Source organism: Marmota monax, unplaced genomic scaffold (genome assembly GCF_021218885.2).
Source record: "Marmota monax isolate L192 unplaced genomic scaffold, Marmota_monax_Labrador192_F-V1.1 WCK01_AAM20220418_F8-fsc00101, whole genome shotgun sequence".
NCBI lineage: Eukaryota > Metazoa > Chordata > Mammalia > Rodentia > Sciuridae > Marmota > Marmota monax.
The window spans coordinates 252,076-274,588 of NW_026692786.1; the positions used below are offsets into that span (position 1 = coordinate 252,076).

At 38.4% G+C, this 22,513-nt stretch overlaps 1 long non-coding RNA gene and 1 pseudogene across 4 annotated transcripts; one reads left to right on the plus strand and one right to left on the minus strand.

Annotated features, from left to right (window-relative positions):
* Nucleotides 1-2,816: 2,816 nt before the first annotated feature.
* Nucleotides 2,817-14,081, minus strand: LOC124095030 (uncharacterized). Of its 4 annotated transcripts, none has more exons than XR_009227084.1 (2): nucleotides 13,704-14,081; nucleotides 2,817-8,970 (listed from the first exon to the last, which is right to left on the minus strand). It is a non-coding gene; the product is annotated as an uncharacterized LOC124095030 (long non-coding RNA). The 4 variants fall into 4 exon arrangements; XR_009227083.1 differs by having other exon boundaries at nucleotides 2,817-8,998; XR_009227082.1 differs by lacking the exon at nucleotides 13,704-14,081 and adding an exon at nucleotides 13,574-13,686 and having other exon boundaries at nucleotides 2,817-8,998.
* Nucleotides 14,082-15,091: 1,010 nt separating this feature from the next.
* LOC124094998 (zinc finger protein OZF-like) lies at nucleotides 15,092-17,121 on the plus strand (annotated as a pseudogene).
* Nucleotides 17,122-22,513: the final 5,392 nt, after the last annotated feature.

The following is a 22,513-nucleotide window of genomic DNA, read 5'->3' on the forward strand; positions in this document are numbered from 1 at the left end:
TGATTAATTGTATATCCTCTTCTGTGAAGTGTTTGTTCAGTTCCTTGGCCCATTTATTGATGGGTTTTTTTTTTTTTGGTGTTGATTTTTTGAGTTCTTTATATATCCTAGAAATTAGTGCTCTATCTGATGTGCACATGGAAAAATTTGCTCCCATTCTGTAGGCTCTCTATTCACCTCACTGATTGTTTCTTTTGCTGAAAAGATGCTTTTTAGTTTAAATCCATCCCATTTATTGATTCTTGATTTTATTTCTTGCACTATAGGAGTCTTATTAAGGAAGTCGGGGCCTAATCCAACATGATGAAGATTTGGGCCTACTTTTTCTTCTAGTAGGTGCAGGGTCTCTGGTTTAATTCCTAGGTCCTATTCCAGTTTGAGTTGAGTTTTGTGCATGATGAGAGATACGGGCTTAATTTCATTTTGTTGCATATGGATTTCCAATTTTCCCAGCACCATTTGTTGAAGAGGCTATCCTTTCTTCAATATATGTTTTTGGCACCTTTGTCTAATGAGATAACTGTATTTATGTGGGTTTGTCTCTGTATCCTCTATTATTTACCATTGGTCTACAAGTCTGTTTTGGTGCCAATACCATGCGTGTTTGTTACTATTGCTCTACAGTATAGTTTAAGGTCTGGAACTATACTAGATATATATGTGTGTGTATACATATATATGTGCACAAAAAAACACTCCTGTAATTTTTATTACAAAATATTTCAAACAAGAGTGTTTTTTGTGCACATATATATGTATACACACACATACATATCATGATGCCACCTGCTTCACTCTTCTTGCTAAGAATTACTTTAGCTATTCTGGGTCTCTTATTTTTCCAGATGATTTCATTATTTCCTTTTTGATTTCTATGAGGAATGTCATTGGGATTATTATTGGAATCACATTAAATCTGTATAATGCTTTTGGTAGTATGGTCATTTTGACAATACTAGTTCTGCCTTTCCAACAATAAGGGAGATCTTTCTATCATCTAAGATCTTGTTTAATTTCTTTCTTTAGCATTCTGTAGTTTTCATTGTAGAATTCTTTTAACCTCTTTCGTTGATTCCCAAGCGTTTTATTATTTTTGAGGCTATTGTAAATGGGGTAGTTTTCCTAGTTTCTCTTTCAGAGGATTTGTCTCTGATGCCACAGGCAATATTTAAGCGAGAGTTTAGCTATGTTCCTAAAAACTTCATTTACAAAAACAGATGATGGCCCACAGGCCATACATAGTTTGCTGACCCAGGTCTAAACTATCATTATGTGTAAATTATTAACACAGCATCCTAACTGGCCAATCTATTTCTATATTAGTTTCACTAATGATCTGAAAGTTGTTTCGTTTTGTTTTTATGGTGCTGGGGGTTGCCTCACATAAACTGGGCAAGAAAGTATTTCTTATTACAAAATATTTCAAACAAGAGTGTTTTTTGTGCACATATATATGTATACACACATACACACACACACAAACACACATATATATATAAAAGATATGAAGAATAACAAAATGAACAGCATGCTTCCACACACCCTTGAATGGGCCTCTGAGGAAGATGCCTCAGTAAACACCATTGAGGTTCTGCCTCCATGACCAGCTGATTCTTTTTTTTTTTTTTTAGCTGATTCTTAAATGCACTGCCTGCCTACCTGTTCAGAATCCTTACTTACCTGGGCACCATCCTCCCATAATGTCCCTTGAGACCATCATGATTCTTTCCCTTGCTCCAACAGGGAAATCACATCAGGCTTAGGAGTACAGAGTCCTGTTTACAAGAAAAAAGATATATTCCTGCTTGTTTCTGAATTCAAACCTAGTCCTTAGTGCTCAAGGAAACAGCAACTACAGAAAAGACAAGAAGAAAGTATGAAGGTCTGAAGTATGGAGACGATAAAGGGATCTCAATGAGCAGCCTGCCTGTTTCCTTATCTCCAAAGCATAAAACAATTCCCTAGGAAGGCATACACCCACCCAGACAATTGAAAGACACACCCAAAATCCATAAGTTATTTGGAAATTGATATCCTTATCAAGTAAGACTAGGTTGGTGGAGTTATCTATCACTGCATATCTACATAAATCCCTCTAACCAGGGGCAAGGCATTTGTACTTTTCCTGAGAGAAGTCTACAGTCTCAGGTCCCTGAACATTACCAATTCCTGAATTGACAAACCCATATAGTACTGGTGAGATTCAAACAAATGTTTTTAATATGAAAAAGATGGAGAAGGACACTGAGGGATGGAGAAGATATATTGAAAAAATGGGATAGAACAGAGTAGATGGCAGAAGTAGAGAAAGTAAAATGAACATGACTAGAACAAAGTACCTCCATGCTCATGATTATCTTGTAGCTAAAGACAATTCTCCTTCACACAATGGGACATTCTCCTATCCCATGGCTAGGGCTAGGCATGAATAAAACATATTTATTTGTTATTTACCCAATAAATTAAAAGGGTAGAAAGATACACAGCAAGTTCTAGTATGGCAAATTTCCACCATGCGACCAGCGCACTAGTTTCATTAAAGAGGTTCATGGCATAAAAGTTAACTAGCGAGGGCTGGGGATGTGGCTCAAGCGGTAGCGTGCTTGCCTGGCATGCGTGCAGCGCTGGGTTCGAACCTCAGCACCACATACAAATAAAGATGTTGTGTCTGCCGAAAACTAAACAATAAATATTAAAAAATTCTCTCTCTCTCTCTCTCTCTCTCTCTCTCTCTCTCTCTCTCTCTTTAAAAAAAAAAAAAAAAAAAAAAAAAAAAAAAGTTAACTAGCGAGATCAAAATAAACGCAAAGACTCAATTACCTTTTTCTATGACCAGGTCCAAGACGGCTCTCACCTCTCTGGCTCACACCTCGAACCACCCGGTAGGGCAGCAAGGCTTACTCAGGGCTAGCAGGAGAGAGAGAGAGAGCACGCCAGGGAGTGGCCTTTTATTGGGGAACAAGAAATTCAGGGGAAAATTCCATCCAATGAAGGTCGAGGGGGGCAGCATTCCAAGGTCAAGGTCAGTGATTGGCCTCAGGGTCAGTGGTCAGTCACACTCCCACACGGACAGGCTCCCGCACCAGGAGAGGGTGGGGAAAGCTCCAACACAGTTTAGCCAGAGCGCCTCACACCCAATCCGGGAGGTGCCCAATCACGTGCGAGAATGGCTTCCCACATATTCCCCCTTTTTTCTCTTAAAAATGAGGCGGTGGTTCACTCTTTTGAGTTTCTGCATTCTTGTTCTGAAGACTCGCCATCCTGACAGCCCAGCAGGGCAATTACTGTCGCTACCATCAAGACTGGAGTCCTGTTCTTTCCTAGGAGTCGAAGTATTCGGGAAGCCTGTGTTGTTAGCTTCTTCACCTCTCCCCATGAAATCAGCTTTTCAGCTGGGTCAATTTGGTTTTTCTTCACCTTTTTCCGATATCTCTTCCTTTTGGATGGGGGCTCCTCTGGGTCGATCTTCAGTCGCTTGAATCTCGGTTCTATCTCTTCCATGTCTAATTGCACGTTCAGGCACCCAGATAGGATGAAAAGCACCTTCTGGAAAAATACAAGCATGACCTCTGCCCCACATAATCACTGGGTCTGGGCCTTTCCATTGACCAGTCTGTAAATCTTTCCACAAAACTCTGCCTAAAGGGCCTGTTACTGAGGGAGACATTTGCCTCTCAGCTGCAGTGTGACCTTCTGCGTCAGTTTAAAAAATTTAAAATGAACAAACCATGATTGAGGCTATTTTGGGGAGTCATAACCCTATTCCCCCCCCTTTTAATTTTTGTAATTGAAGCTTAATAGATAAATGAGCTTGTTCCACAATGGCTTGACCTTAGGGGTTATAAGGAATTCCTGTTTTATGATTAATTTGAAACTCTTGGCAAAATTGTTGAAAAGAAGAGCTTACATAAACTGGAGCATTATCTGTTTTAATCTGCATAGGGCACCCTAACACAGAAAAAGCTGCTAGGCAATGAGAAATTACATGTTGAGTATTTTCCTTAGTACGTGCTGTGGCAAAAATAAATCTGGAATATGTGTCCACTATGACATGTACATAACATTGCTTACCAAATTGAGGAATATGAGTTACATCCATTTGCCATATTTGATTTGGTTTTAATCCACGGGGATTTACCCCTGATGGTGGAGATGGAGTGTGAATAACACACTTAGGGCATTGGCTTACAATTTGATGAGCTTGTTCTCTGGTAATATTAAATTTTTTATGTAAGCTAGAAGCATTTTGATGATGCAAGGAATGGGAAGCTTGTACACAGTCATATGAAGACATCTGTTGACAAAAAGCTACTAATTTATCAATTTTGTCATTACCTGAAACTAAAGGTCCAGGAAGATTAGTATGAGCTCGTATGTGTCCTATGAAACATGGGTATTTTCGCATTAGCACTGCCTTCTGTAAATTATGAAATAATTCAAATAACTCTTGTGATGAAGTATACCCAATAACTGAAGTTTCAATATTTTTGGTAACTCCGACTGCATATAAGCTGTTGGAATAAATATTAATAGGCTCATTTGAAAAACAATTTAAGGCACAAATCAGAGCTTGAAGCTCTGCTCTTTGGGCAGAAGTATATGAAGTTTGCATTACCTCTGTGTGAACACGACTATAAAAACCTGCTTTACCTGAGCTTGAACCATCAGTGAACACCGATAAAGCTTCATCCATAGGATGTGCACGCACAATCTTTGGAAAAATAAGTGACATTAATGATGCAAATTGGATAATCTTATCACGAGGGTAATGGCTATCTATCTAGCCAGGAAAATCAGCAAAAGCTATCTGCCATAAGCTAGAAGTTTGAAAAAGCCAATTAGTCTGTTGAACAGAAAATGGAATAATTATGATATCAGGCTCAGATCCAATTAATTGTAAAATCCTAGTTCTGCCTTTAATTACTAATTGAGCTATAGAGTCATGGAAAGGAATTAATGTTTTTTGAGGGGAGTGGGATAAATAAATCCACTCAATAACTCCTAATCTTTGCCATATGGCTCCTGTTGGGGTATGCTCAGTTGGAAATATTAATAAATACACTATTTCTTTAGGATCAACTCTAGTAAGCTGTGAATTTTTAATTGCATTTTCAACCTTTTTTAAAGCTGTTCTAGCCTCTAAGGTTAGCTGACGTGGAGAGGTTAGAGAAGGATTTCCTTGTAAAATCTGAAATAAAGGACTTAACTCAGAAGTAGTTAGTTTTAAGGATGGTCTCAGCCAATTAATAGCTCCTAATAGCTTTTGAAAATCATTAAGGGTATGTAACTCCTTAACTCTTATCTGAAGATTTTGAGGACGGATTTATGTCCTTGAATTATCTGACCTAGATATTGAAAAGGAGGCATCTTTTGAATTTTTTGAGGAGTAATGCATAAACCCATTGCTGTAAGTGAAGCCTCTGAGTAAAAATTTCTGAAAGTACCTCTGGATTAGCATGAGCCAATAATATATCATCCATAAAATGAATAATATGCACATCCGGAAAGCTATTTCTTATGGGATCTATCACCTGATCAACATATTTTTGGCATAAGGTAGGAATATTATGCATTCCCTGGGGGAGTACTTTCCAGCAATATCTTTTAACAGGTTCCTTAAAATTAATTGCTGGGACAGTGAAGGCAAATCTCTCACAATCTCCAGGATGTAACCTTATAGAGAAAAAACAATCTTTTAAATCTATTACCATCAAGCTATAGTTTAAAGGGATGGCTGTGGGGGAAGGAAGTCCTGGCTGAAATGATCCCATAGGCTGAATTGCATGATTTATCGCCCTTAATTCCTGTAGCAATCTCCAATTTCCGGACTTTTTCTTAATAACAAAAATAGGTGTGTTCCAAGGACTGAGTGTTGGTTCTATATGACCAGCCTGAAGTTGTTCCTCAACTAACCTATGAATTATTTTAAGTTTTTCCCCTGAGATGGGCCACTGAGAAATCCATAGAGGCTCCTCTGTGAGCCAGGTGATTTTTTCAGCTGTCTTAGGGATCAGGGAAATACTCAGGGCCCCTAGTAAAAATTTTGGCTTGGAGCATTTACTAATCTTTGTCGTGGAGACTGGTTTGTAAACAGATACTCTCCCTGAAGGGTCTCCTTATCATCTCCAGGAAAATATCTCTGATTAACTTCCTCAACTGACCTTATAGAATTTGGAGTAACTAATAACAATCCCATTTTGGCTAAAATATCCCTTCCCCATAGGTTTGCTGGTAAAGACTCTAACATATAAGGTTTAAAAACTCCACTGTTCCCATCAGAATCTTCCCAATGGAGATAATTTGCACTTTGAGCAGGCTGTGAAATTTGTCCAATTCCCTCTAGGTTAGCTGGTGCTACAAGTAAGGGCCAATTCCTAGGCCAGAATTTACTAGAAAAGACCAAAATGTCAGCCCCTGTGTCGAGAATGCCCTGGAACCTTTTATGATTAATTTTAAGTTCTAATAAAGGGCATTCTTGTCGCACCAATTGCAACCAGTACACTCTGTCCGGCGGTTTAGAAACTGAATTTACTCGCGGGTGTCTATCCGAATCACAGGGCAATAAAATCAATTGGGCAAATGTATCCTTTGGAGTGAGCCTTAGGGCATAATTGGACCTTACAGTAACATTTAATTGTCCTTTAAAATTTGAATCTATCACACCAGGTATTACCTCAATGGCTCCTTTTAAATTATAATGTCCCAAAATTAAACCTATAGTATTATCAGGAAGCAGCCCGAAAATCCCAGTAGGGATTTGTTTTGGCCCTGATTCAGGATTCAATTCAATTGTCGTTGAGGGTCCTAAGGAAACTGTCTGTGATCTACGTACCGTTAAAAATTGTGGGCCGTCCTGGTGGGCGCCAGTGATGTCACACTGTGCGACCTCTCCTGGAATTCCCCACCATCTTGATCCGCCACGTGGGGTTGAGTCCTGCAATATCTATTATCACCAGTAGATGGAGCCCTGAACTTAAAATTACGCATGCGACATTCGCGCACATAATGGTTATTTCTCCTGCAAAGATAGCATCTCCCGTACTAATTCCTGCGGCTTTAGAGTTTCTTTTAGTGCCGTGGCTAGAGTTACTGTCTGCAAATGGGTAGAGTCTATCTCAGAACACAAGTGGATAAACTCAGAAACTGTTCCTTTTTTACGGTGCGGACTAAGAATGTCCTGACAATATTTATTTGCATTTTCAAATGCCAACTGCTTAACAATAAACTCGCACGCCCCAGGGTCCCAGATAGACCTATTTGCTGTCTGATACAATCGGGCTACGAAATCTGAGTACAGCTCACTCGCACCCTGCCTGACTCTGGTAAGAACTAAATTGGACTGGTCTTTGGAGACTATTTGCTTCCAGGCACGTTTAGCACAATTAGTTATTTGATCATATATTACAAATTAATAATTTAACTGTCTTTCCAAATCAGCAAATTCACCCATTCCTAAAAACATTTCTACTGGGGTCTGTAAATTCTGTTTTCTATTTTTTTCTGCCTGTTCAGTACAAAAATCAGTCCAATAAGAATGCCAAAGTAAGAAATCCCCTCCACTCAAACAAGATCTGGCTAATGAAATCCAATCACTAGGTGGGAGAGGCTGCGGGGAGATATTATCGATTAGGTTCTGTACAAAAGGCGTACTCGGACCATACATCTCGCATGCACTTTTCAATTCCTTAATGGTTTTAAATGGAATTACAGCATGAACTCTAACTCTCTGATCTTGCTCATTAATCTGTTCAAAAACTGGGAAAAGTTGAAAACCGCTAATATCTTCCCCCGCTTCTTGTGCCTTCTTAATACCTCGCTGGAACGGGGTAAGAAGAGTCATTGTTAATTTAGAGTACCTGTTAAATTTTGTCCTTTTAGCAGGTAATGGCCGAATTCTAATAGCCTGGGCAGGTGGTGTTAAATGCAGCCTGTTAAAATTTCTCTGTAAGTCCTGAATTTCAGTGTCTGATTCTTCTCCCTCAGACTGCGACTCGTGGGTAGAATCTCCGCTGTCGCCATTTTGAAATTGGGCTTCTAAGCCACGTGGTAGAGAAGGACTCTGTGCCTCTCTAAGAATCTCTTCCGGATTTTCCTCCCCGGGAGGATCCTCTATCTCTTCCGGAGGACTTTCTAGGACTGTGGAGGTTTCTCCTCTATGACTTTCTTCTCTATAATCTCCCTGCGGGCTAGCCTGATCATGCAAGTTTAAAGTCACATTCCTAACTTTCGGTTTAGCCCCTAGAGCCTTTGTTTTTAAAGGGAAAGGAAATTAACAGCCTCAGGCGGATTTTCCATTTGAATAGACCTAATAGCTCTCTGAATGCCTTTCAATAGATCTTCAGGGGGCCATGAACTCAGTCCCATATATTCAAAAAGACAAATTTCCAGAGCTGTCCAAGTTTTCTGAATATTTTCTATGCCTCCAGGTAATTCATTAGAAAACAAACTTTTTGTAATTTCCTCCCTAGTTTCTCCCAAGTAAGTAAATTTGGGGATTCTTGTTCACAAAACCAAGGGCAAAACTCGCCTACAATCTTTAAGAATTGTAATAACTAAAAAAAAAAAAAAAAAAAAGAATTGTAATAACTGAGTTTTCTTTATCTGTTTTCCTTTCTGATTAATTATGGTGTCTAAAATAGTCAGATACATCTCCTTATCCGTAGAAGTTGAATTTCCCATTTTAATTAATTTAACATCTCGTTCCTTCAATATCTCCAGGTACTTTTGTGACTCAAAATTGTCACCTATTCCTTTATCTTTATAGCGCGCTCCCACTCAATCTAACTAATCTAGAATGCCCCCTCGTTAGGCACCAAATTCCACCATGTGATCAGCGCACTGGTTTCATTAAAGAGGTTCATGGCATAAAAGTTAACTAGTGAGATCAAAATAAACACACAGACTCAATTACCTTTTTCTGTGACCAGGTCCAAGACGGCTCTCACCACTCTGGCTCACACCTCGAACCACCTGGTAGGGCAGGAAGGCTTACTCAGGGCTAGCAGGAGAGAGAGAGAGAGAGAGAGAGAGAGAGAGAGAGAGAGAGAGAGAGAGAACGCCAGGGAGTGGCCTTTTATTGGGGAACAAGAAATTCAGGGGAAAATTCCAACCATTGAAGGTCGAGGGGGGCAGCATTCCAAGGTCAGGGTCAGTGATTGGCCTCAGGGTCAGTGGTCAGTCACACTCCCACACGGACAGGCTCTCACACCAGGAGAGGGTGGGGAAAGCTCCGACACAGTTTAGCCAGAGCGCCTCACACCCAATCCGGGAGGTGCCCAATCACATGTGAGAATGGCTTCCCACAGCAAATTACTTTTTTTTTTCTTTTAACAATCATCCATGACTTTCCACTTTTTTTTTTTTTTAGAGAGAGAATTTTTTATTTATTTTTTTAGTTTTCGGTGGACACAACATCTTTTTTATTTTTTTATTTTTATATGGTGCTGAGGATCGAACCTAGCGCCCTGTGCATGCCAGGCAGGCACGCAACCGCTTGAGCCACATCCCCATCCCACTTTCCACTTTTATTATAAAAATTTCAAACATACAGCAAAGCTGAAAGAATTTTACAGTGGATATATCCAATATACAAACCATTACTTATCAAACATTTAATATTTATGTGTTCTTTTCTTCCCTTTTTTTCCATTAAAGGAAGACATAATCTTTCAAAAAAATCTACAAAAATAAAAACAACACTTCTATTGCACATAAGAGGAGGTTGGCATAATTAAAATATATACTAAATACTAAGGATCTTCATTATTAGACAAAATCATAGGCAGTTTTCTTTACAAAGCAAGTTCTTGAAAACTGTATTTCATCTTAGGAATGCAAAATATAACTATTCCATTATTTTGGATACTTAGATTGAACAAGAGCTCTGAGTTCCTTTACAACTTTAAGAGTCTACAGTGCTCAAAAACTTATGTATCTGGATAATCTTCTTGAAAGGTCAAAATATAAAAACCTAATAATATCCTCTTAAAGATATAAAGACAAAAGCAATAAAATGATGAGTATAAAACTGTCTTTAGAGGTTATTTATTTATTTATTTTTGGTACCAGGGATTGAACTCGGGGCACTCAACCACTGAGCCACATCCCCAGCCCTTTTTTTGTATTTTATTTAGACACAGGGTCTCACTGAGTTGCTTAGTGCCTTGCTAAATTGCTAAGGCTGGCTTTAAACTCTCAATCCTGGTTCAGCCTCCTGAGTCACTGAGTAGAGGATATTCTTTTAGGGGGGATGGCAGGGCACTAAAGGAACTTTTCCAATGCTTATTATTTCAGTGCTACATACATAAACATTCCATTATTCTTTTATAGTATCAAACACTTCATGCCAAGTACAAGCATGCCTGTAATCCCAGATGCTTGGGAAGCTGAGACAGGAGAATCTCAAGTTCAAAACCAGCCTCAGTAAGTTAGGCACTAAGCAACTCAGTGAAACCCTGTCTCTAAATAAAAAATAAATAGGGCTGGCTTAGTGGTTGAGTAACCCTGAGTTCAATCCCTGGTACAACAAAACAAAACAATAATAACAACAACAACAAAAAAAAAAAAAACCCTCCATATGTTTTCTTAAAAAGGGAAGTCAAAAATTAAGAAAAATAAACATGTTTGTGGAGAGTACTTACCCCAATCAGCAATCATTAAATCATTACTAATTAATTAAACCCCAAGGCTAAACTGGGAGGCTCAACTGTTTTCCTGAAGGGAATGCATTTAGGCTCTATCATGAAGCACTGCACACACTGAAACACTGTCAAAGAGTGGGAAAATAAGGGGCAAGACCGTGCTGCTGGGCACAATCATTCATTCCCTGACAGAATGAGAAGATCTGGGATGGTTTCATAGGCAAGTTGAGCAAGGAAGTTTCTAGATAAAGAAAACAAATGTTCATGCAAATAAGGGGCCCCCAGGAGCGGAATCTAGGGAAACATAATTCAGGTTCTGAGGTATGTGTTAAAAGCTATACTCCAGGTGAACTGATATATCATCCTTGAAATATATATTCCGCTCCTGGAAAAGTACAGCATCCTCAAAAAGCAACTGTGGGGGAAAGAGGAAAATTTTAAAAGCTCCCAGAAATACCCAAATAATTCTACACTCTCCTTCCAATATCCTTACTATGCTGTCTACCCCTACTTCTCCTTCCTCCAACACACACACACACACACACACACACACACTCACACACGGGAAAAAATCCCAGGCTTCCCTAAGTATGTGTGAACTTAAGAAGAGCAAGATGGAATGGAATCTGAGTAGATTAGCTCCAATGCTGAGAGGGGCCCAGAAACCTTTGCAGGAGGAATTCAGGCAGATTGTTACCCTAATCTCAAAATGTTAATCAGAACTGCAGGTGGGTACAATAACATGACCCCATATAGTTCTCCCTTTGCAAGTATGCCAAGAGTTTCCTAAAACAGCATTTCTCCAGCTATGACCTAAATTTAAAACAAAGACCTCAAGCTAGAATGCCTGTACACATCCAGAATCTATACACAGGCATCCAGATGCATGCACCAAGTTCAAGACATGAAATCTCTTTGACTTCTCCAGTTTCTTATTTCAAACAATTAAATTAAGAATGGATCACCTAATCCATACCAAAGACTCCAAGGCTTTGAATATCTAGCTACACAACTAGAGAGGAAGACAAATACAAAGCTCTGTGACAGATATGTAATGTGAATGAAAAACTTTCTGTCTTAAAATATTGATATTTGCTCATTGTTAACATAGCAAGGCCTAGCCTGTCACACCACTGATAAAATGAACATAGCCAAATTTCCTATCCATCAAGGACCATAGTGGATTACCATTGAAATAAAATTTCAATTTTGGTGTAGATTGGAGGAAACAGATATAAATAGGTAAATTGAGGATAAGAACTTTTAAGAAAAATAAAATAGGGCAAGGGGGATAGGAACTGTGCACTTGTTGAGATGTTCACAGGGAAGGATTTTCCAGTTTAGTAACATGTGAGGAAAGCCTTGAAGGAAACAAAAGATTAAGTCATGTAGATATCAGGAGTGAGAAAATTCCATGCAAGGGAACCAGCTATCTCAAATGCAGAGAGGCAGAATTAAGAAAAAATGCTAAATGAGATCAGAGCAGTAACAGAGACAGACCACTGTGGAGATTGGTTTTCATTCTGATTGTGACGGGAAGCCATGGAAAGTTTTAAGGAGTGACATAAACTAACTTATTTTGGAAGGATTAGGCTGGCTGCTGTATTAAGAAACTCCCCCACCCAGCCCCTGCAGTGCTGGGGACAGAACCCAGAACATCACACATGCCAGGTAAGTGTTCTACCACTGAGTCACACTCCCAACCCCTAAGAAGAAACTTTAGTGGTGCAATGAAGGAACAAGGGGGATGAGTAAGGGGGCTATTGGAACAACATGTGAGAGATGACCGTGGCCTGGACATGGAGTAACTGAGCTCTTACACACAAGACTTCCCACCTCCAAGTTCCCCTTTCCAACTTTCCCTTATTCACTTATGCACAGGCACATCACTTTTCTCCTCACTCTCTGGAGCTTCCCCCCCGCCTTGCTCTTAGTAAGAAATTTTAGAATAGTTCATCAAAATCCTGCAAACAAGAAAATAAACCATAGGTAGTTACAGAGAGGAAAGATAAGGTGATCAAATAGAGCAGGTTGACAGCAAATACCAGAATTGTTAGGCAGGATTCAACATACTAAACTTCAAATGACAATTAATTAGATGCAGTAATATATGATGTCTGTGAAAAAAATACAGATAGGAAGAGTCTGGAAAGGAAGTAACCCCAGGTTACCATAGGGTTTTAATTTTATTTTACATTTTTCCTGTATTTACTGAAGACTATTTCCTACGATTTTTTATTAGTATAATTCCTCTCAAGGTCTAGGAGAGTAATCGAGAGTCTAATACCACATCTCTGCAATTTAACATGAAAATAAAACACTCCTATTTTTAAAAGTACTTTGAACATTCACATTGCTAGATATTTGTTTCTGGCTCCTTCTTTGGATGAAGTTCCAATCTTGCATTCTCTATATTTTTAATCCATGATAGACAATACTTTTTAAGTTTGTTGTAGTGAATTATTATCCTTTTTTGTTCCCTCACCATTCATTTTAAACATAGATGTAACTTTCTCTTACCCAAAAGAAGGGCTAAGTCACCTTGACTAGTTCTCCACTTCCTTCCAATTCGTGAATATTAGAGATCCAGATTATAAGCTTTATACAATCACCTTCTGGTAACCAACTTGTTAAAGGATAGCATCTTGACTCCACCTACTGACCCCATCCACTTGGACCCCACCAAAGTCTCAGACCTTCCAACATGGTGTTGGAAACCGACATAAAATTACACAGTTCCAACCACAGAGTCACCAGCTCAGCACATTCCCATGCACAATGCAACTCAGGCAGTCACAATCACATACCCATTCTGGGAACACAGAATCTTCACCACACAAGTCCCAATCACACACCACAAAGACACAGTAACAATCATAATCTCTCCTCTTTCTCCTCTCTTCAGCTCGCTGGACCCGAGCCAGGCTCCTCACCCTAGGCTTTCCCTAGTTCCGGTCGCGTACAAACTAGCCAAGTTCACTGGATTCCAAATGCCGTTCAACAGCTGACAGCAGAGACAACGCTTCCGCCAAGCCTCGAAGAGGAGCCTGAAGCCTGCAGTACCTGTTGTCGACCTGGGGGCCTCTGGGAAATGTAGTCCAGAGCGCAGGCCTCCCTAGTCCTCTCAGGACGGAAGCTGAGCTTGCTCTCATTTACCGAGTCTCCGCACCAAACAAAACCGCGGGGCCCCGGCGCCAAGCGAATCAGAGCCGGAGCGCGCGCGCCCGCCCACCCGCGCGCACGGGAGCGCCTCGTCCCGCAGCGCAGTGACCGTCCAACGACCGCAGGACGACCAACACCGGCTCGCGGCGGAAGCAGCTCCGAGCCTCAGGGCCTCTGGGACTTGTAGTCCCCGGCCGCAGACACAGCCAGCGCCGCGGGAAGGAGAGTCACGTGATCTCTCTGCGCCGGAGCCTAGTCTTGGGCTAGGTAACCTCACTGGCAGCGCAGGAAGAGATGTCCGGAGGTGCTGGCTCTGCCGCAGAATGCAGAAGGGGTCGAAAGCCTGCCTGACGGGTTTCTCTTCGTCCGTCCGTGAGTCTAGGCCTCGTTTTGCCCAGCGCCGAAGGTCAGGGTGAACTGAGACCTGACAGTCCCGTCCTGATAGGGTTGAGGAAGCGACTGGGCAGGATTCAAGGTTGTGTGGTGTGTGTGTGTGTGTGTGTGGTGTGTGTGTGTGGTGTGTGGTGTATGTGTGTGTGTGGTGTGTGTTTGTACACATACGTACGTACAAGCGCACGCGCTCAGGTGAGAAGCAGGGCAGGGTTGAGGAGAGTCCGAAGACGGTGATTGTGTGTGACTGGGTGTGAATGTGGGTCGTCTATTTCTGACACCGGGATTGTATCTTTACATCATATAAAAATCTACCTCAAGTTAGGCATTTGTACATTGATAATAAAAAGGAAAAAAAATAACTGTTATCTGATAAACTACGTAAACTGACTTTGATGTTAAAACAGGCATATTTATTATGGATTAGTAGCAGTATGTTTATTATGTTTATTAATTATGTACTAAAAAGGTGATTATAATCTATCTATATATATATAAAAACATATGATATGTAGATATTATGTTGAGATATACATATAGTTAGGGCTTTTGTAGTGAACCTTGTGAGCCAGCTTATCAGCCAGACTCAAAATAAATTTTTTTAAAAATGGGATAGGGCTGAATGTAGTTAGGCATTCCTATAATCCCAACAACCCAGGAGGATGGCAAGTTGGAACAACCTGGGCAATTTAGCAAGACTCTGTCAAAATAAAAAATTAAAAGACCTGGGGATGTAGTTCAATCATAAAGCACATCTGGGTTCAGTCCTCAGTATCAAAAAATTAAAATGAAAAAAAAAAAGGGAATGTAGCTCAGTGGTAGACTGCTACCTACCATGTGTGAGGCCCTTGATTTAATCCCCAATACCATAAAAGAATGAAGTAATTAGAATAAAGTAAATCTTTTTTTTTACAGCACTCAAAGGTATACTAGTCAAATGTTATTATTCTATGCAAAGTTCCTCTATAAATTTCCTTCTCAAAATTAGGGGAAAGTGGTGTTAGCACTTGGGACTTCTTTCATTTTGGTAGATTTGTTTGAACTGAAGCTAAAGATTCTACCCTGCCAATGAAACTTTATTAATAATATAATAATGGAAAAATTTAATAGATGATGATTATAGTAATAATTTTTCACATATTTACTATAAGCTAAACTGATTAAACAAATTTCACATATTAGCTTTTGAATGATTATTCTTTGTACCCTGTTTTAGAAGAAATTTTGGAAGTTAAAAAGCAGAAAGAGAGGCAACTGAAAGACTTATAGGTCAAGATGGATCTATCTCCAAGAAAATACTGACCAAAGAAAAAGGTAGTGAATATGAGTAAATTGGAAAGATGTACTCTAAAATTCACATACTGTTTCTACAAGACAAATCTTGTATCAATGTGACTTACTTGGAAAGAGAAATATTACAGAATTAATGTATTATGAAGGAATCTGAGCTATGAATATAAGTAGATTTATAGCTCATCCTATTTATAATAGCCCTATTAAATGAAATTCATATAAAAAGGAATTCAGAATTAAATCTCATCAAATACCTGAGAATGCACAGTGGAGAGAAAACCTATGAACTTTGTCAGTTGTCGCATACCTGTTTTACAGCAGAGGAACCCTGTACATCTAAAGAATATTGAAAAAACCTTCATCCAGTTATTCAAACTAATTGAGCATAAGAAAATTCTAGCTGTGGAGAAATCCAATGAATGTAACAGATTTGGAAAATTCTTTTACCAAAAGCAAAACTTCATGGAACTTAAGTAAATTTAAACCTTATGATTGTGAAAAAGCTTTCATTCAGGTGTCAAACTTCCCAAGACACCAGAAAATTCATATTGGAAAGACATATTGTGCATGTAAGAAATGTGGGAAAGCCTTTAGTCACAAATCAAATAGCATTAACCATGAAAAAAATCCATGTAGGGCAAAAACCCTTTGAGTGTAATAAATGTGGAAAAGCGTTCAACCAGAAGCTGAAATATGCTCTGTTTCAGCCAGCAGCAGTACATCATTATTACTCATTCTGGACAGAGATCCTACAGATGTAAGGAATGTGGAAAATAAGTCAGCCAAAAGGAAAACCTTCTTACCCATCATGAAATTCATACTAGAAAGAAACTATTTGAATGTAAAGACTGTGAGAAAACATTTATTCAGAAGTCAAGCTTCATTAAACACCAGAAAACACATATGGGAGAGAAATGCCATAAATGTAAATGATGTGGGAAAACCTTCATCAACAAATCAAATCTCACAAAACATGAGAAAATTCACATTGAAGAGAAGCCCTTTAAATGTAATGAATATAGAACAGCCTTTACCCAGAAGCAGTACCTCATAGAACATCACACCCTTCATACTAGAGAGAAGCCCTTTAAATGTAATAAATATGGAAAATTCTTATCTCAAATCACCTCACTTACTGTACATGTGAGAATCCATACAGGTGATAAGCCTTATGAATATAAGGAATGTAGAAAAGCCTTCTCTCAAAGTTCATCTCTTATTGTGCATATGAGAAGCCATACAGGTAAGAAACCCTATGGATGTAATCAGTGTGGGAAAGCTTTCTCTCAGTTCTGAACTCTCGCTTCACGTGACAGAACACATAAAGGTGAGAAGCCTTATCAGTGTAGAGAATGTGGGAAAGCATTCAGCCAAGAGTCATACCATATTAGTTATCAGAAAGCTCATATTTATTCAAGGGAATTTATATTACATTATAAATTATATTATATTCAAGGGAATACAGCAAAGGCTTTAGTAGGAATTTAGAACTCCTGAACATTAGATAGTTCATTCTTGGGCAAAACATTAGGAAGGTACAAAAGCCTTTAAGCAGAAGTCTTAAGACAACAGAACATTCTTATGAGAAATATTAATATAATGAAAAACCTGTGTTCAGCAGGATTTTTCAGTAAACATCATGTTGTAGAATCTTAAAGTCAGAAATGCACCATTACACATTAGCATAATCCTAGAGAATTAGGATGATGCCATAGATGAAAAGAAAAGCCAATGCCATAAATGAAGACATAAATGGCTTGGAAAACAATAAATATTTTCAGATAACATTATTATTTTTTTATTGATTTTTTAACTACACCACAGCAGAATGCATTACAATTCTTATTACACATATAGAGCACAATTTTTCATATCTTTGTATATAAAGTATGTTCACACCAATTCATGTCTTCATACATGTACTTTGGGTGTTTTTTGCATTAAAATTCTTATTACACACATATACCACAATTTTTCATATCTTTGTTTGTATATAAAGTAGATTGACACCCAATTCGTGTCTTCATACAGGTACTTTGGATAATGATGTCCATTACATTACATCCTTGCTAATCTCCTGCCTTCTCCCTTTCCCTCCCACCCCTCTTCCCTACCTAGAATTCATCTATTCCTCCCATGCTCCCCCTCCCTGCCCCACTATGAGTCAGCCTCCTTAGAAAAAACATTCGGCATTTGTTTTTTGAGGATTGGCTAACTTCACTTAGCATTATCTTCTCCAACACCATCCATTTACCTGCAAATGCCATGATTTTATTCTCTTTTATTGCTGAGCAGATAATACTATTATTGGGTATAGAGCTGTCTGAGTGCAGTCATACATATCTGTAATCTCAGCAGCTCAGGAGGTTAAGGCAGGAGAAATTTAATATGTACTGCTTCAGCCAGAAGCAGTACATCATATTGCTCATTCTGGACAGAAATCCTACAAATGTAAGATTTTTTTAATGCTAGACTAGGCAATATAGACTCCTGTCTCAAAAATATCTGAATATACAACTAGGATTATTAAACTTCTATTATGTGGGCTGGGGTTGTGGCACAGTGGTAGATCGCTTGCCTAGCATGTGTGAGGCACTGGGTTCAATTCTCATAACCACATATAAATAAATAAAGTCCACTGACAACTAAAAAAATACCTCTATTATGCATTAATTGGCATTAGATTAGTGGAATGGAATATAAAAACTAGATATCTAATCATGAAGAATTATGACCAAACTAAACAAGTGTTTTATACAGTAATTGATGCTCCCTACAGAGAAATAGAAGTTCTTGCATTATAACCTACATTTGAAAAAAATCAAAGATAGACTGAGCACAGTGGTGCATACCTATAATCTCATCTACTCAAGAAGCTGAGGCAAGAGGATCAAGTGAAACTCTGTCTCAAAAATAGATTTTTTTTAAAAAGGGAGGGCCAGGGATGTACTTCAGTGGTAAAGTGCTGTCCTAGCATGTGCAAGGCCTTGGGTTCAATCCCCATATCACCAAAAAAAGGAAAAAAGAATATCAAACAAAACATTAAACATTTTGATTTGGAAAGCAAAATCTAAAACCTCAGGAAAATGACTTAAAAGTCTTAGATAAAGAAGTTTACCTTAAAATAAACCCAACATACAGTTTCCTTTTTTTTTTATTTTTTTATTTTTTTTTTCAGTTTCCTTTTTTATTATCATGCCTTAGAAAAATTCTGATATACAGCTAGAAATATAACAAGATGTTCTTTGCAGTATGATTTCTTGAAGCCAGAAATGCCTATCGTTAAGGAAATGCTAAATGAAACTTCTTACACGCTAGAACAATTTGCTACAACAAATTATATCTATATTAATAGAGGAAGATCTCAAAACCATGATGTTGAATGAAAATAAATAAAGGGGCAGATGATGCACATAATATAATGATGTATTTAATTTGAATAAAAACAACATTAATATTGTATACTAGGTTAGAAGTACATGTATATGTATAAAAAATACAAAAATTTGACAAATTCAGGGTGGGTGCTTGCATTTGTGGATAAGGAAGAAGAACGGAATAAAATAGGCAATGATTGAAAGAGATTTTTGGCTCCACAACTAAATATCCACATGTTATTTCAAAACTACAAAGAAACATAAAATATTAGGTACTTCCCAAAAGTTGTAATACATGTGCTTATCTTGCTGTTCTTAGTGTTTGTAAAGTTTGTCATAGCTCTAAAAAAAAAAGTGGATTTATATTATATTTTAAAATAATCTAACAGTGCTCTCCATTTCCAATCAGATACTAAGGTTTCTTTTTCCTAATTAGAAAAAACATCTGAAAACTTCTGTTTACTATAAAATTATTTAAACATGAAATGGCAATATAATAAAAATAGTTTTAACTTGCTGTTTTAGTGTGTCCTGCTGTAGTATGCATCATCTATTTTCTCATGATTTCCAGTATTGTTTTCCAACTGATTGGTTGGACTCACACATTCATAATTATCCTGTCATTATAATGATACAAGCAGGGTCTTTGTGGAGAGAATTCAATTAGAAGAGACCTACTTTTCTGTCTTTTTTTTTTTTTTTTTTTTTTGGTACCAGGCATTGAACCCAGCGGCACTTAACCACTGAGCCACATCCCCAGTCCTTTGTTTAAAAATTTTATTCAGGGCTGGGGATGTAACTCAAGCGGTAGCACGCTCGCCTGACATGCGTGCGGCCCGGGTTTGATCCTCAGCACCACATACAAAGATGTTGTGTCCGCCAAAAACTAAAAAATAAATATTAAAAAAAATTTCTCTCTCTCTCTAAAAAAAAAAAAAAAATTATTTAGAGTCATGGCTTCACTGAGTTGCTTAGGGCGCTTCACTAAATTGCTGAGGCTGGCATTGAACTTGCAATCCTCTTGCCTCAGCCTCCCAAACTGCAAGGATTATAGGAGTATGCCACCACAACTGGCTGAGAGAACAACTTCGAGGTATTACTTTCTTGATTTCTTCATTTTAATTTCAATAGTAAAGACTTTAGAAATTTAGGGGCTTTTATTTTTATTTTTTTAATATTTATTTTTTAGTTGTAGTTGGACACAATACCTTTATTTTATTTATTTTTATATGGTCCTGAGGATCGAACCCAGGGCCTCGCACATGCTAGGCGAAAACTCTACCACTGAGCCACAATCCCAGCCCCAGGGGGCTTTTATTTTAAACTTTTTTTAGTTGTCATTGGACCTGTATTTATTCATTTATATGTGGTGCTGAGAATCGAATCTAGGCAAGCACTCTACTACTGAGCCACAACCCCAGCCCAAAATTTAGGTTTTTATTGCAGTGTTTTAAATAAATAAATTGCTTTCTAGGTCTTCTATTAAACCACTAAGTAACATGCCAACCCATTCATCTTAGCTTCAATCTTACCTTGCAAGTTTTCCCCCCATAATTCTGACTGATTAGATTTTCTGGACTAATGGTGTCTCAGAATTATTCCCACATTTCTCGTAGGTTATTTATATACCAGCCCACAGGGAATATTAATTCCTCTTCACTTGTGACCTGCTGCTCCTTCATAGGCAGGGCAGTTCTTTCACAGCTATGGAAAACTCCTGAAGCACAGAGACGCTGATACTAATAGTTGGAAGCTGAAGTTTACAGTTTACTGCCTGTCTTTGATCCTTTTTGTGCGGGGGGGGGGGGGGGATTGAATTCAGGGGCACTCAACCACTGAGCCACATCCCCAGCCCTATTTTGTATTTTATTTAGAGACAGGGTCTCACTGAGTTGCTTAGTGCCTTGCTGAAGCTGGCTTTGAACTCAGGATCCTCCTGCCTCAGCCTCCTGAGGCACTAGGATTACAGGCATGCGCCACTGCCCCCAGCTCTCTTTGCTCCTCTATAAAGGTGTTTATGAACAGTAAGTTGATAGGCTGTTGCCTAGGTTTACATTCTAGTCAGAGACAAAGGGTTAAAAAAATTAAAGAGGAAAAATGAAGTGATTTCATATTGTGATAAATAATATGAAAGAAATAGATGATAAATAGCAACTAGGCAGTGGGGATACTTGAGGTATAATTGTTGGGAAAGGGAATGAGAATAACATTAAAGTTTGGAGGGTAAGGAACCAGCAAGGTGGAAGACTACTCCAAGCAGAAGGATTGTAACACTGAAGAACTTGAAATAAGATAGAGCTTGGACTGTGTCATGAACAGAAGCCCAGTGTGACTAGAGCTTAGTCGGTGAGGGAGAAATTGGCTCAGATTTAGGATGCAGATTAGGCATTTCCTTAATCATATAAGGTTCGTAGGCCACGGAGGCAAAAAATTGGGGATCTATTTTTCTGCATAATAGAAATATACTGATGGGTCTTAAACCACAAACGTCAATTTGTGAAAAGTAGATTGGGTAGAGCATGAGTGAAATAAACCGGTGGGCTATGTAGTAATCAAAGATAGGAATGACAGTTCTTTACACTGGAAACATAACAGAGATACAGGATAAAGCCAAATGGACAGGTTTGAGATACATTTTGGGGTAAAAAGAAGACTTGCTAATATAGAGGATGATAGAAAAAAAAGTAGCTATCAATGATCACACACACACACACACACACAGGGTTTTGGTTTGAGTTACTTAATAGGTGGTTTTGTCATTCAGAAGTATTTGGGAAGAGGTGTGAAATCAAGAATTGTTTTGGGGGCTGGGGTTGTAGCTCGGCGGTAGAGTGCTCACCTAGCACATGTGAGGCCCTGGGTTCGATCCTCAGCACCTCATATAAATAAAATAAAAGTATTGTGTCCAACTACAACTAAAAAATAAATATTAAAAAAATTGTTTTGGACATGTTAAGTTTGTGATTCTGACAAAAAATAGAAATGTGAAGGAGACTATTAGTTCTGTATGATTTTAGATCTAAATCTAAGAGCTAGAGATAAGATGTTGGAAAAACAAATGTTTTGCCATTTTAGACCACATTTTGGGTTATAGTTGGTTTTGATCCCCACAGATCAGCCATTCCACATTTTCGGACTAATATTACAATCTACCTTACACTTAAATTCACTAGCAGACTCAGCTTTGCATTTAATTGGCTCAAACACCCATGTCTTCACTTCAAACGAAAAGAAATTCTGAAACTCTGGTTTTTCATTTCACCTTTTTAAATGAACACAAATGATTTGAATAAATCATTCAGTGGGCTGGGGTTATAGGTCAGTAGAAGAGTGCTCGTCCAGCATGTGTAAGCACTGGGTTTGAGTCTCAGTACCACATATAAATAATAAAATAAAGGTCCAACAACAAAAATATATTTTATATATATATTTTTTAATTTTCTAGCTTTATATATATATATATATATTTTTTTTTTTTTTTAAATCACTCTCAGCCAGGTGCAGTGGAATGTAATCCCTGTGGCTCGGGAGGCTGAGAGAGAAGGATCAGGAGTTCAAAGCCAGCCTCAGCAAAAAGTAAGGCACTAAGCAACTCAGTGAGACCCTATCTCTAAATAAAATACAAAGTAGGGCTGGGGGTGTGGCTCAGTG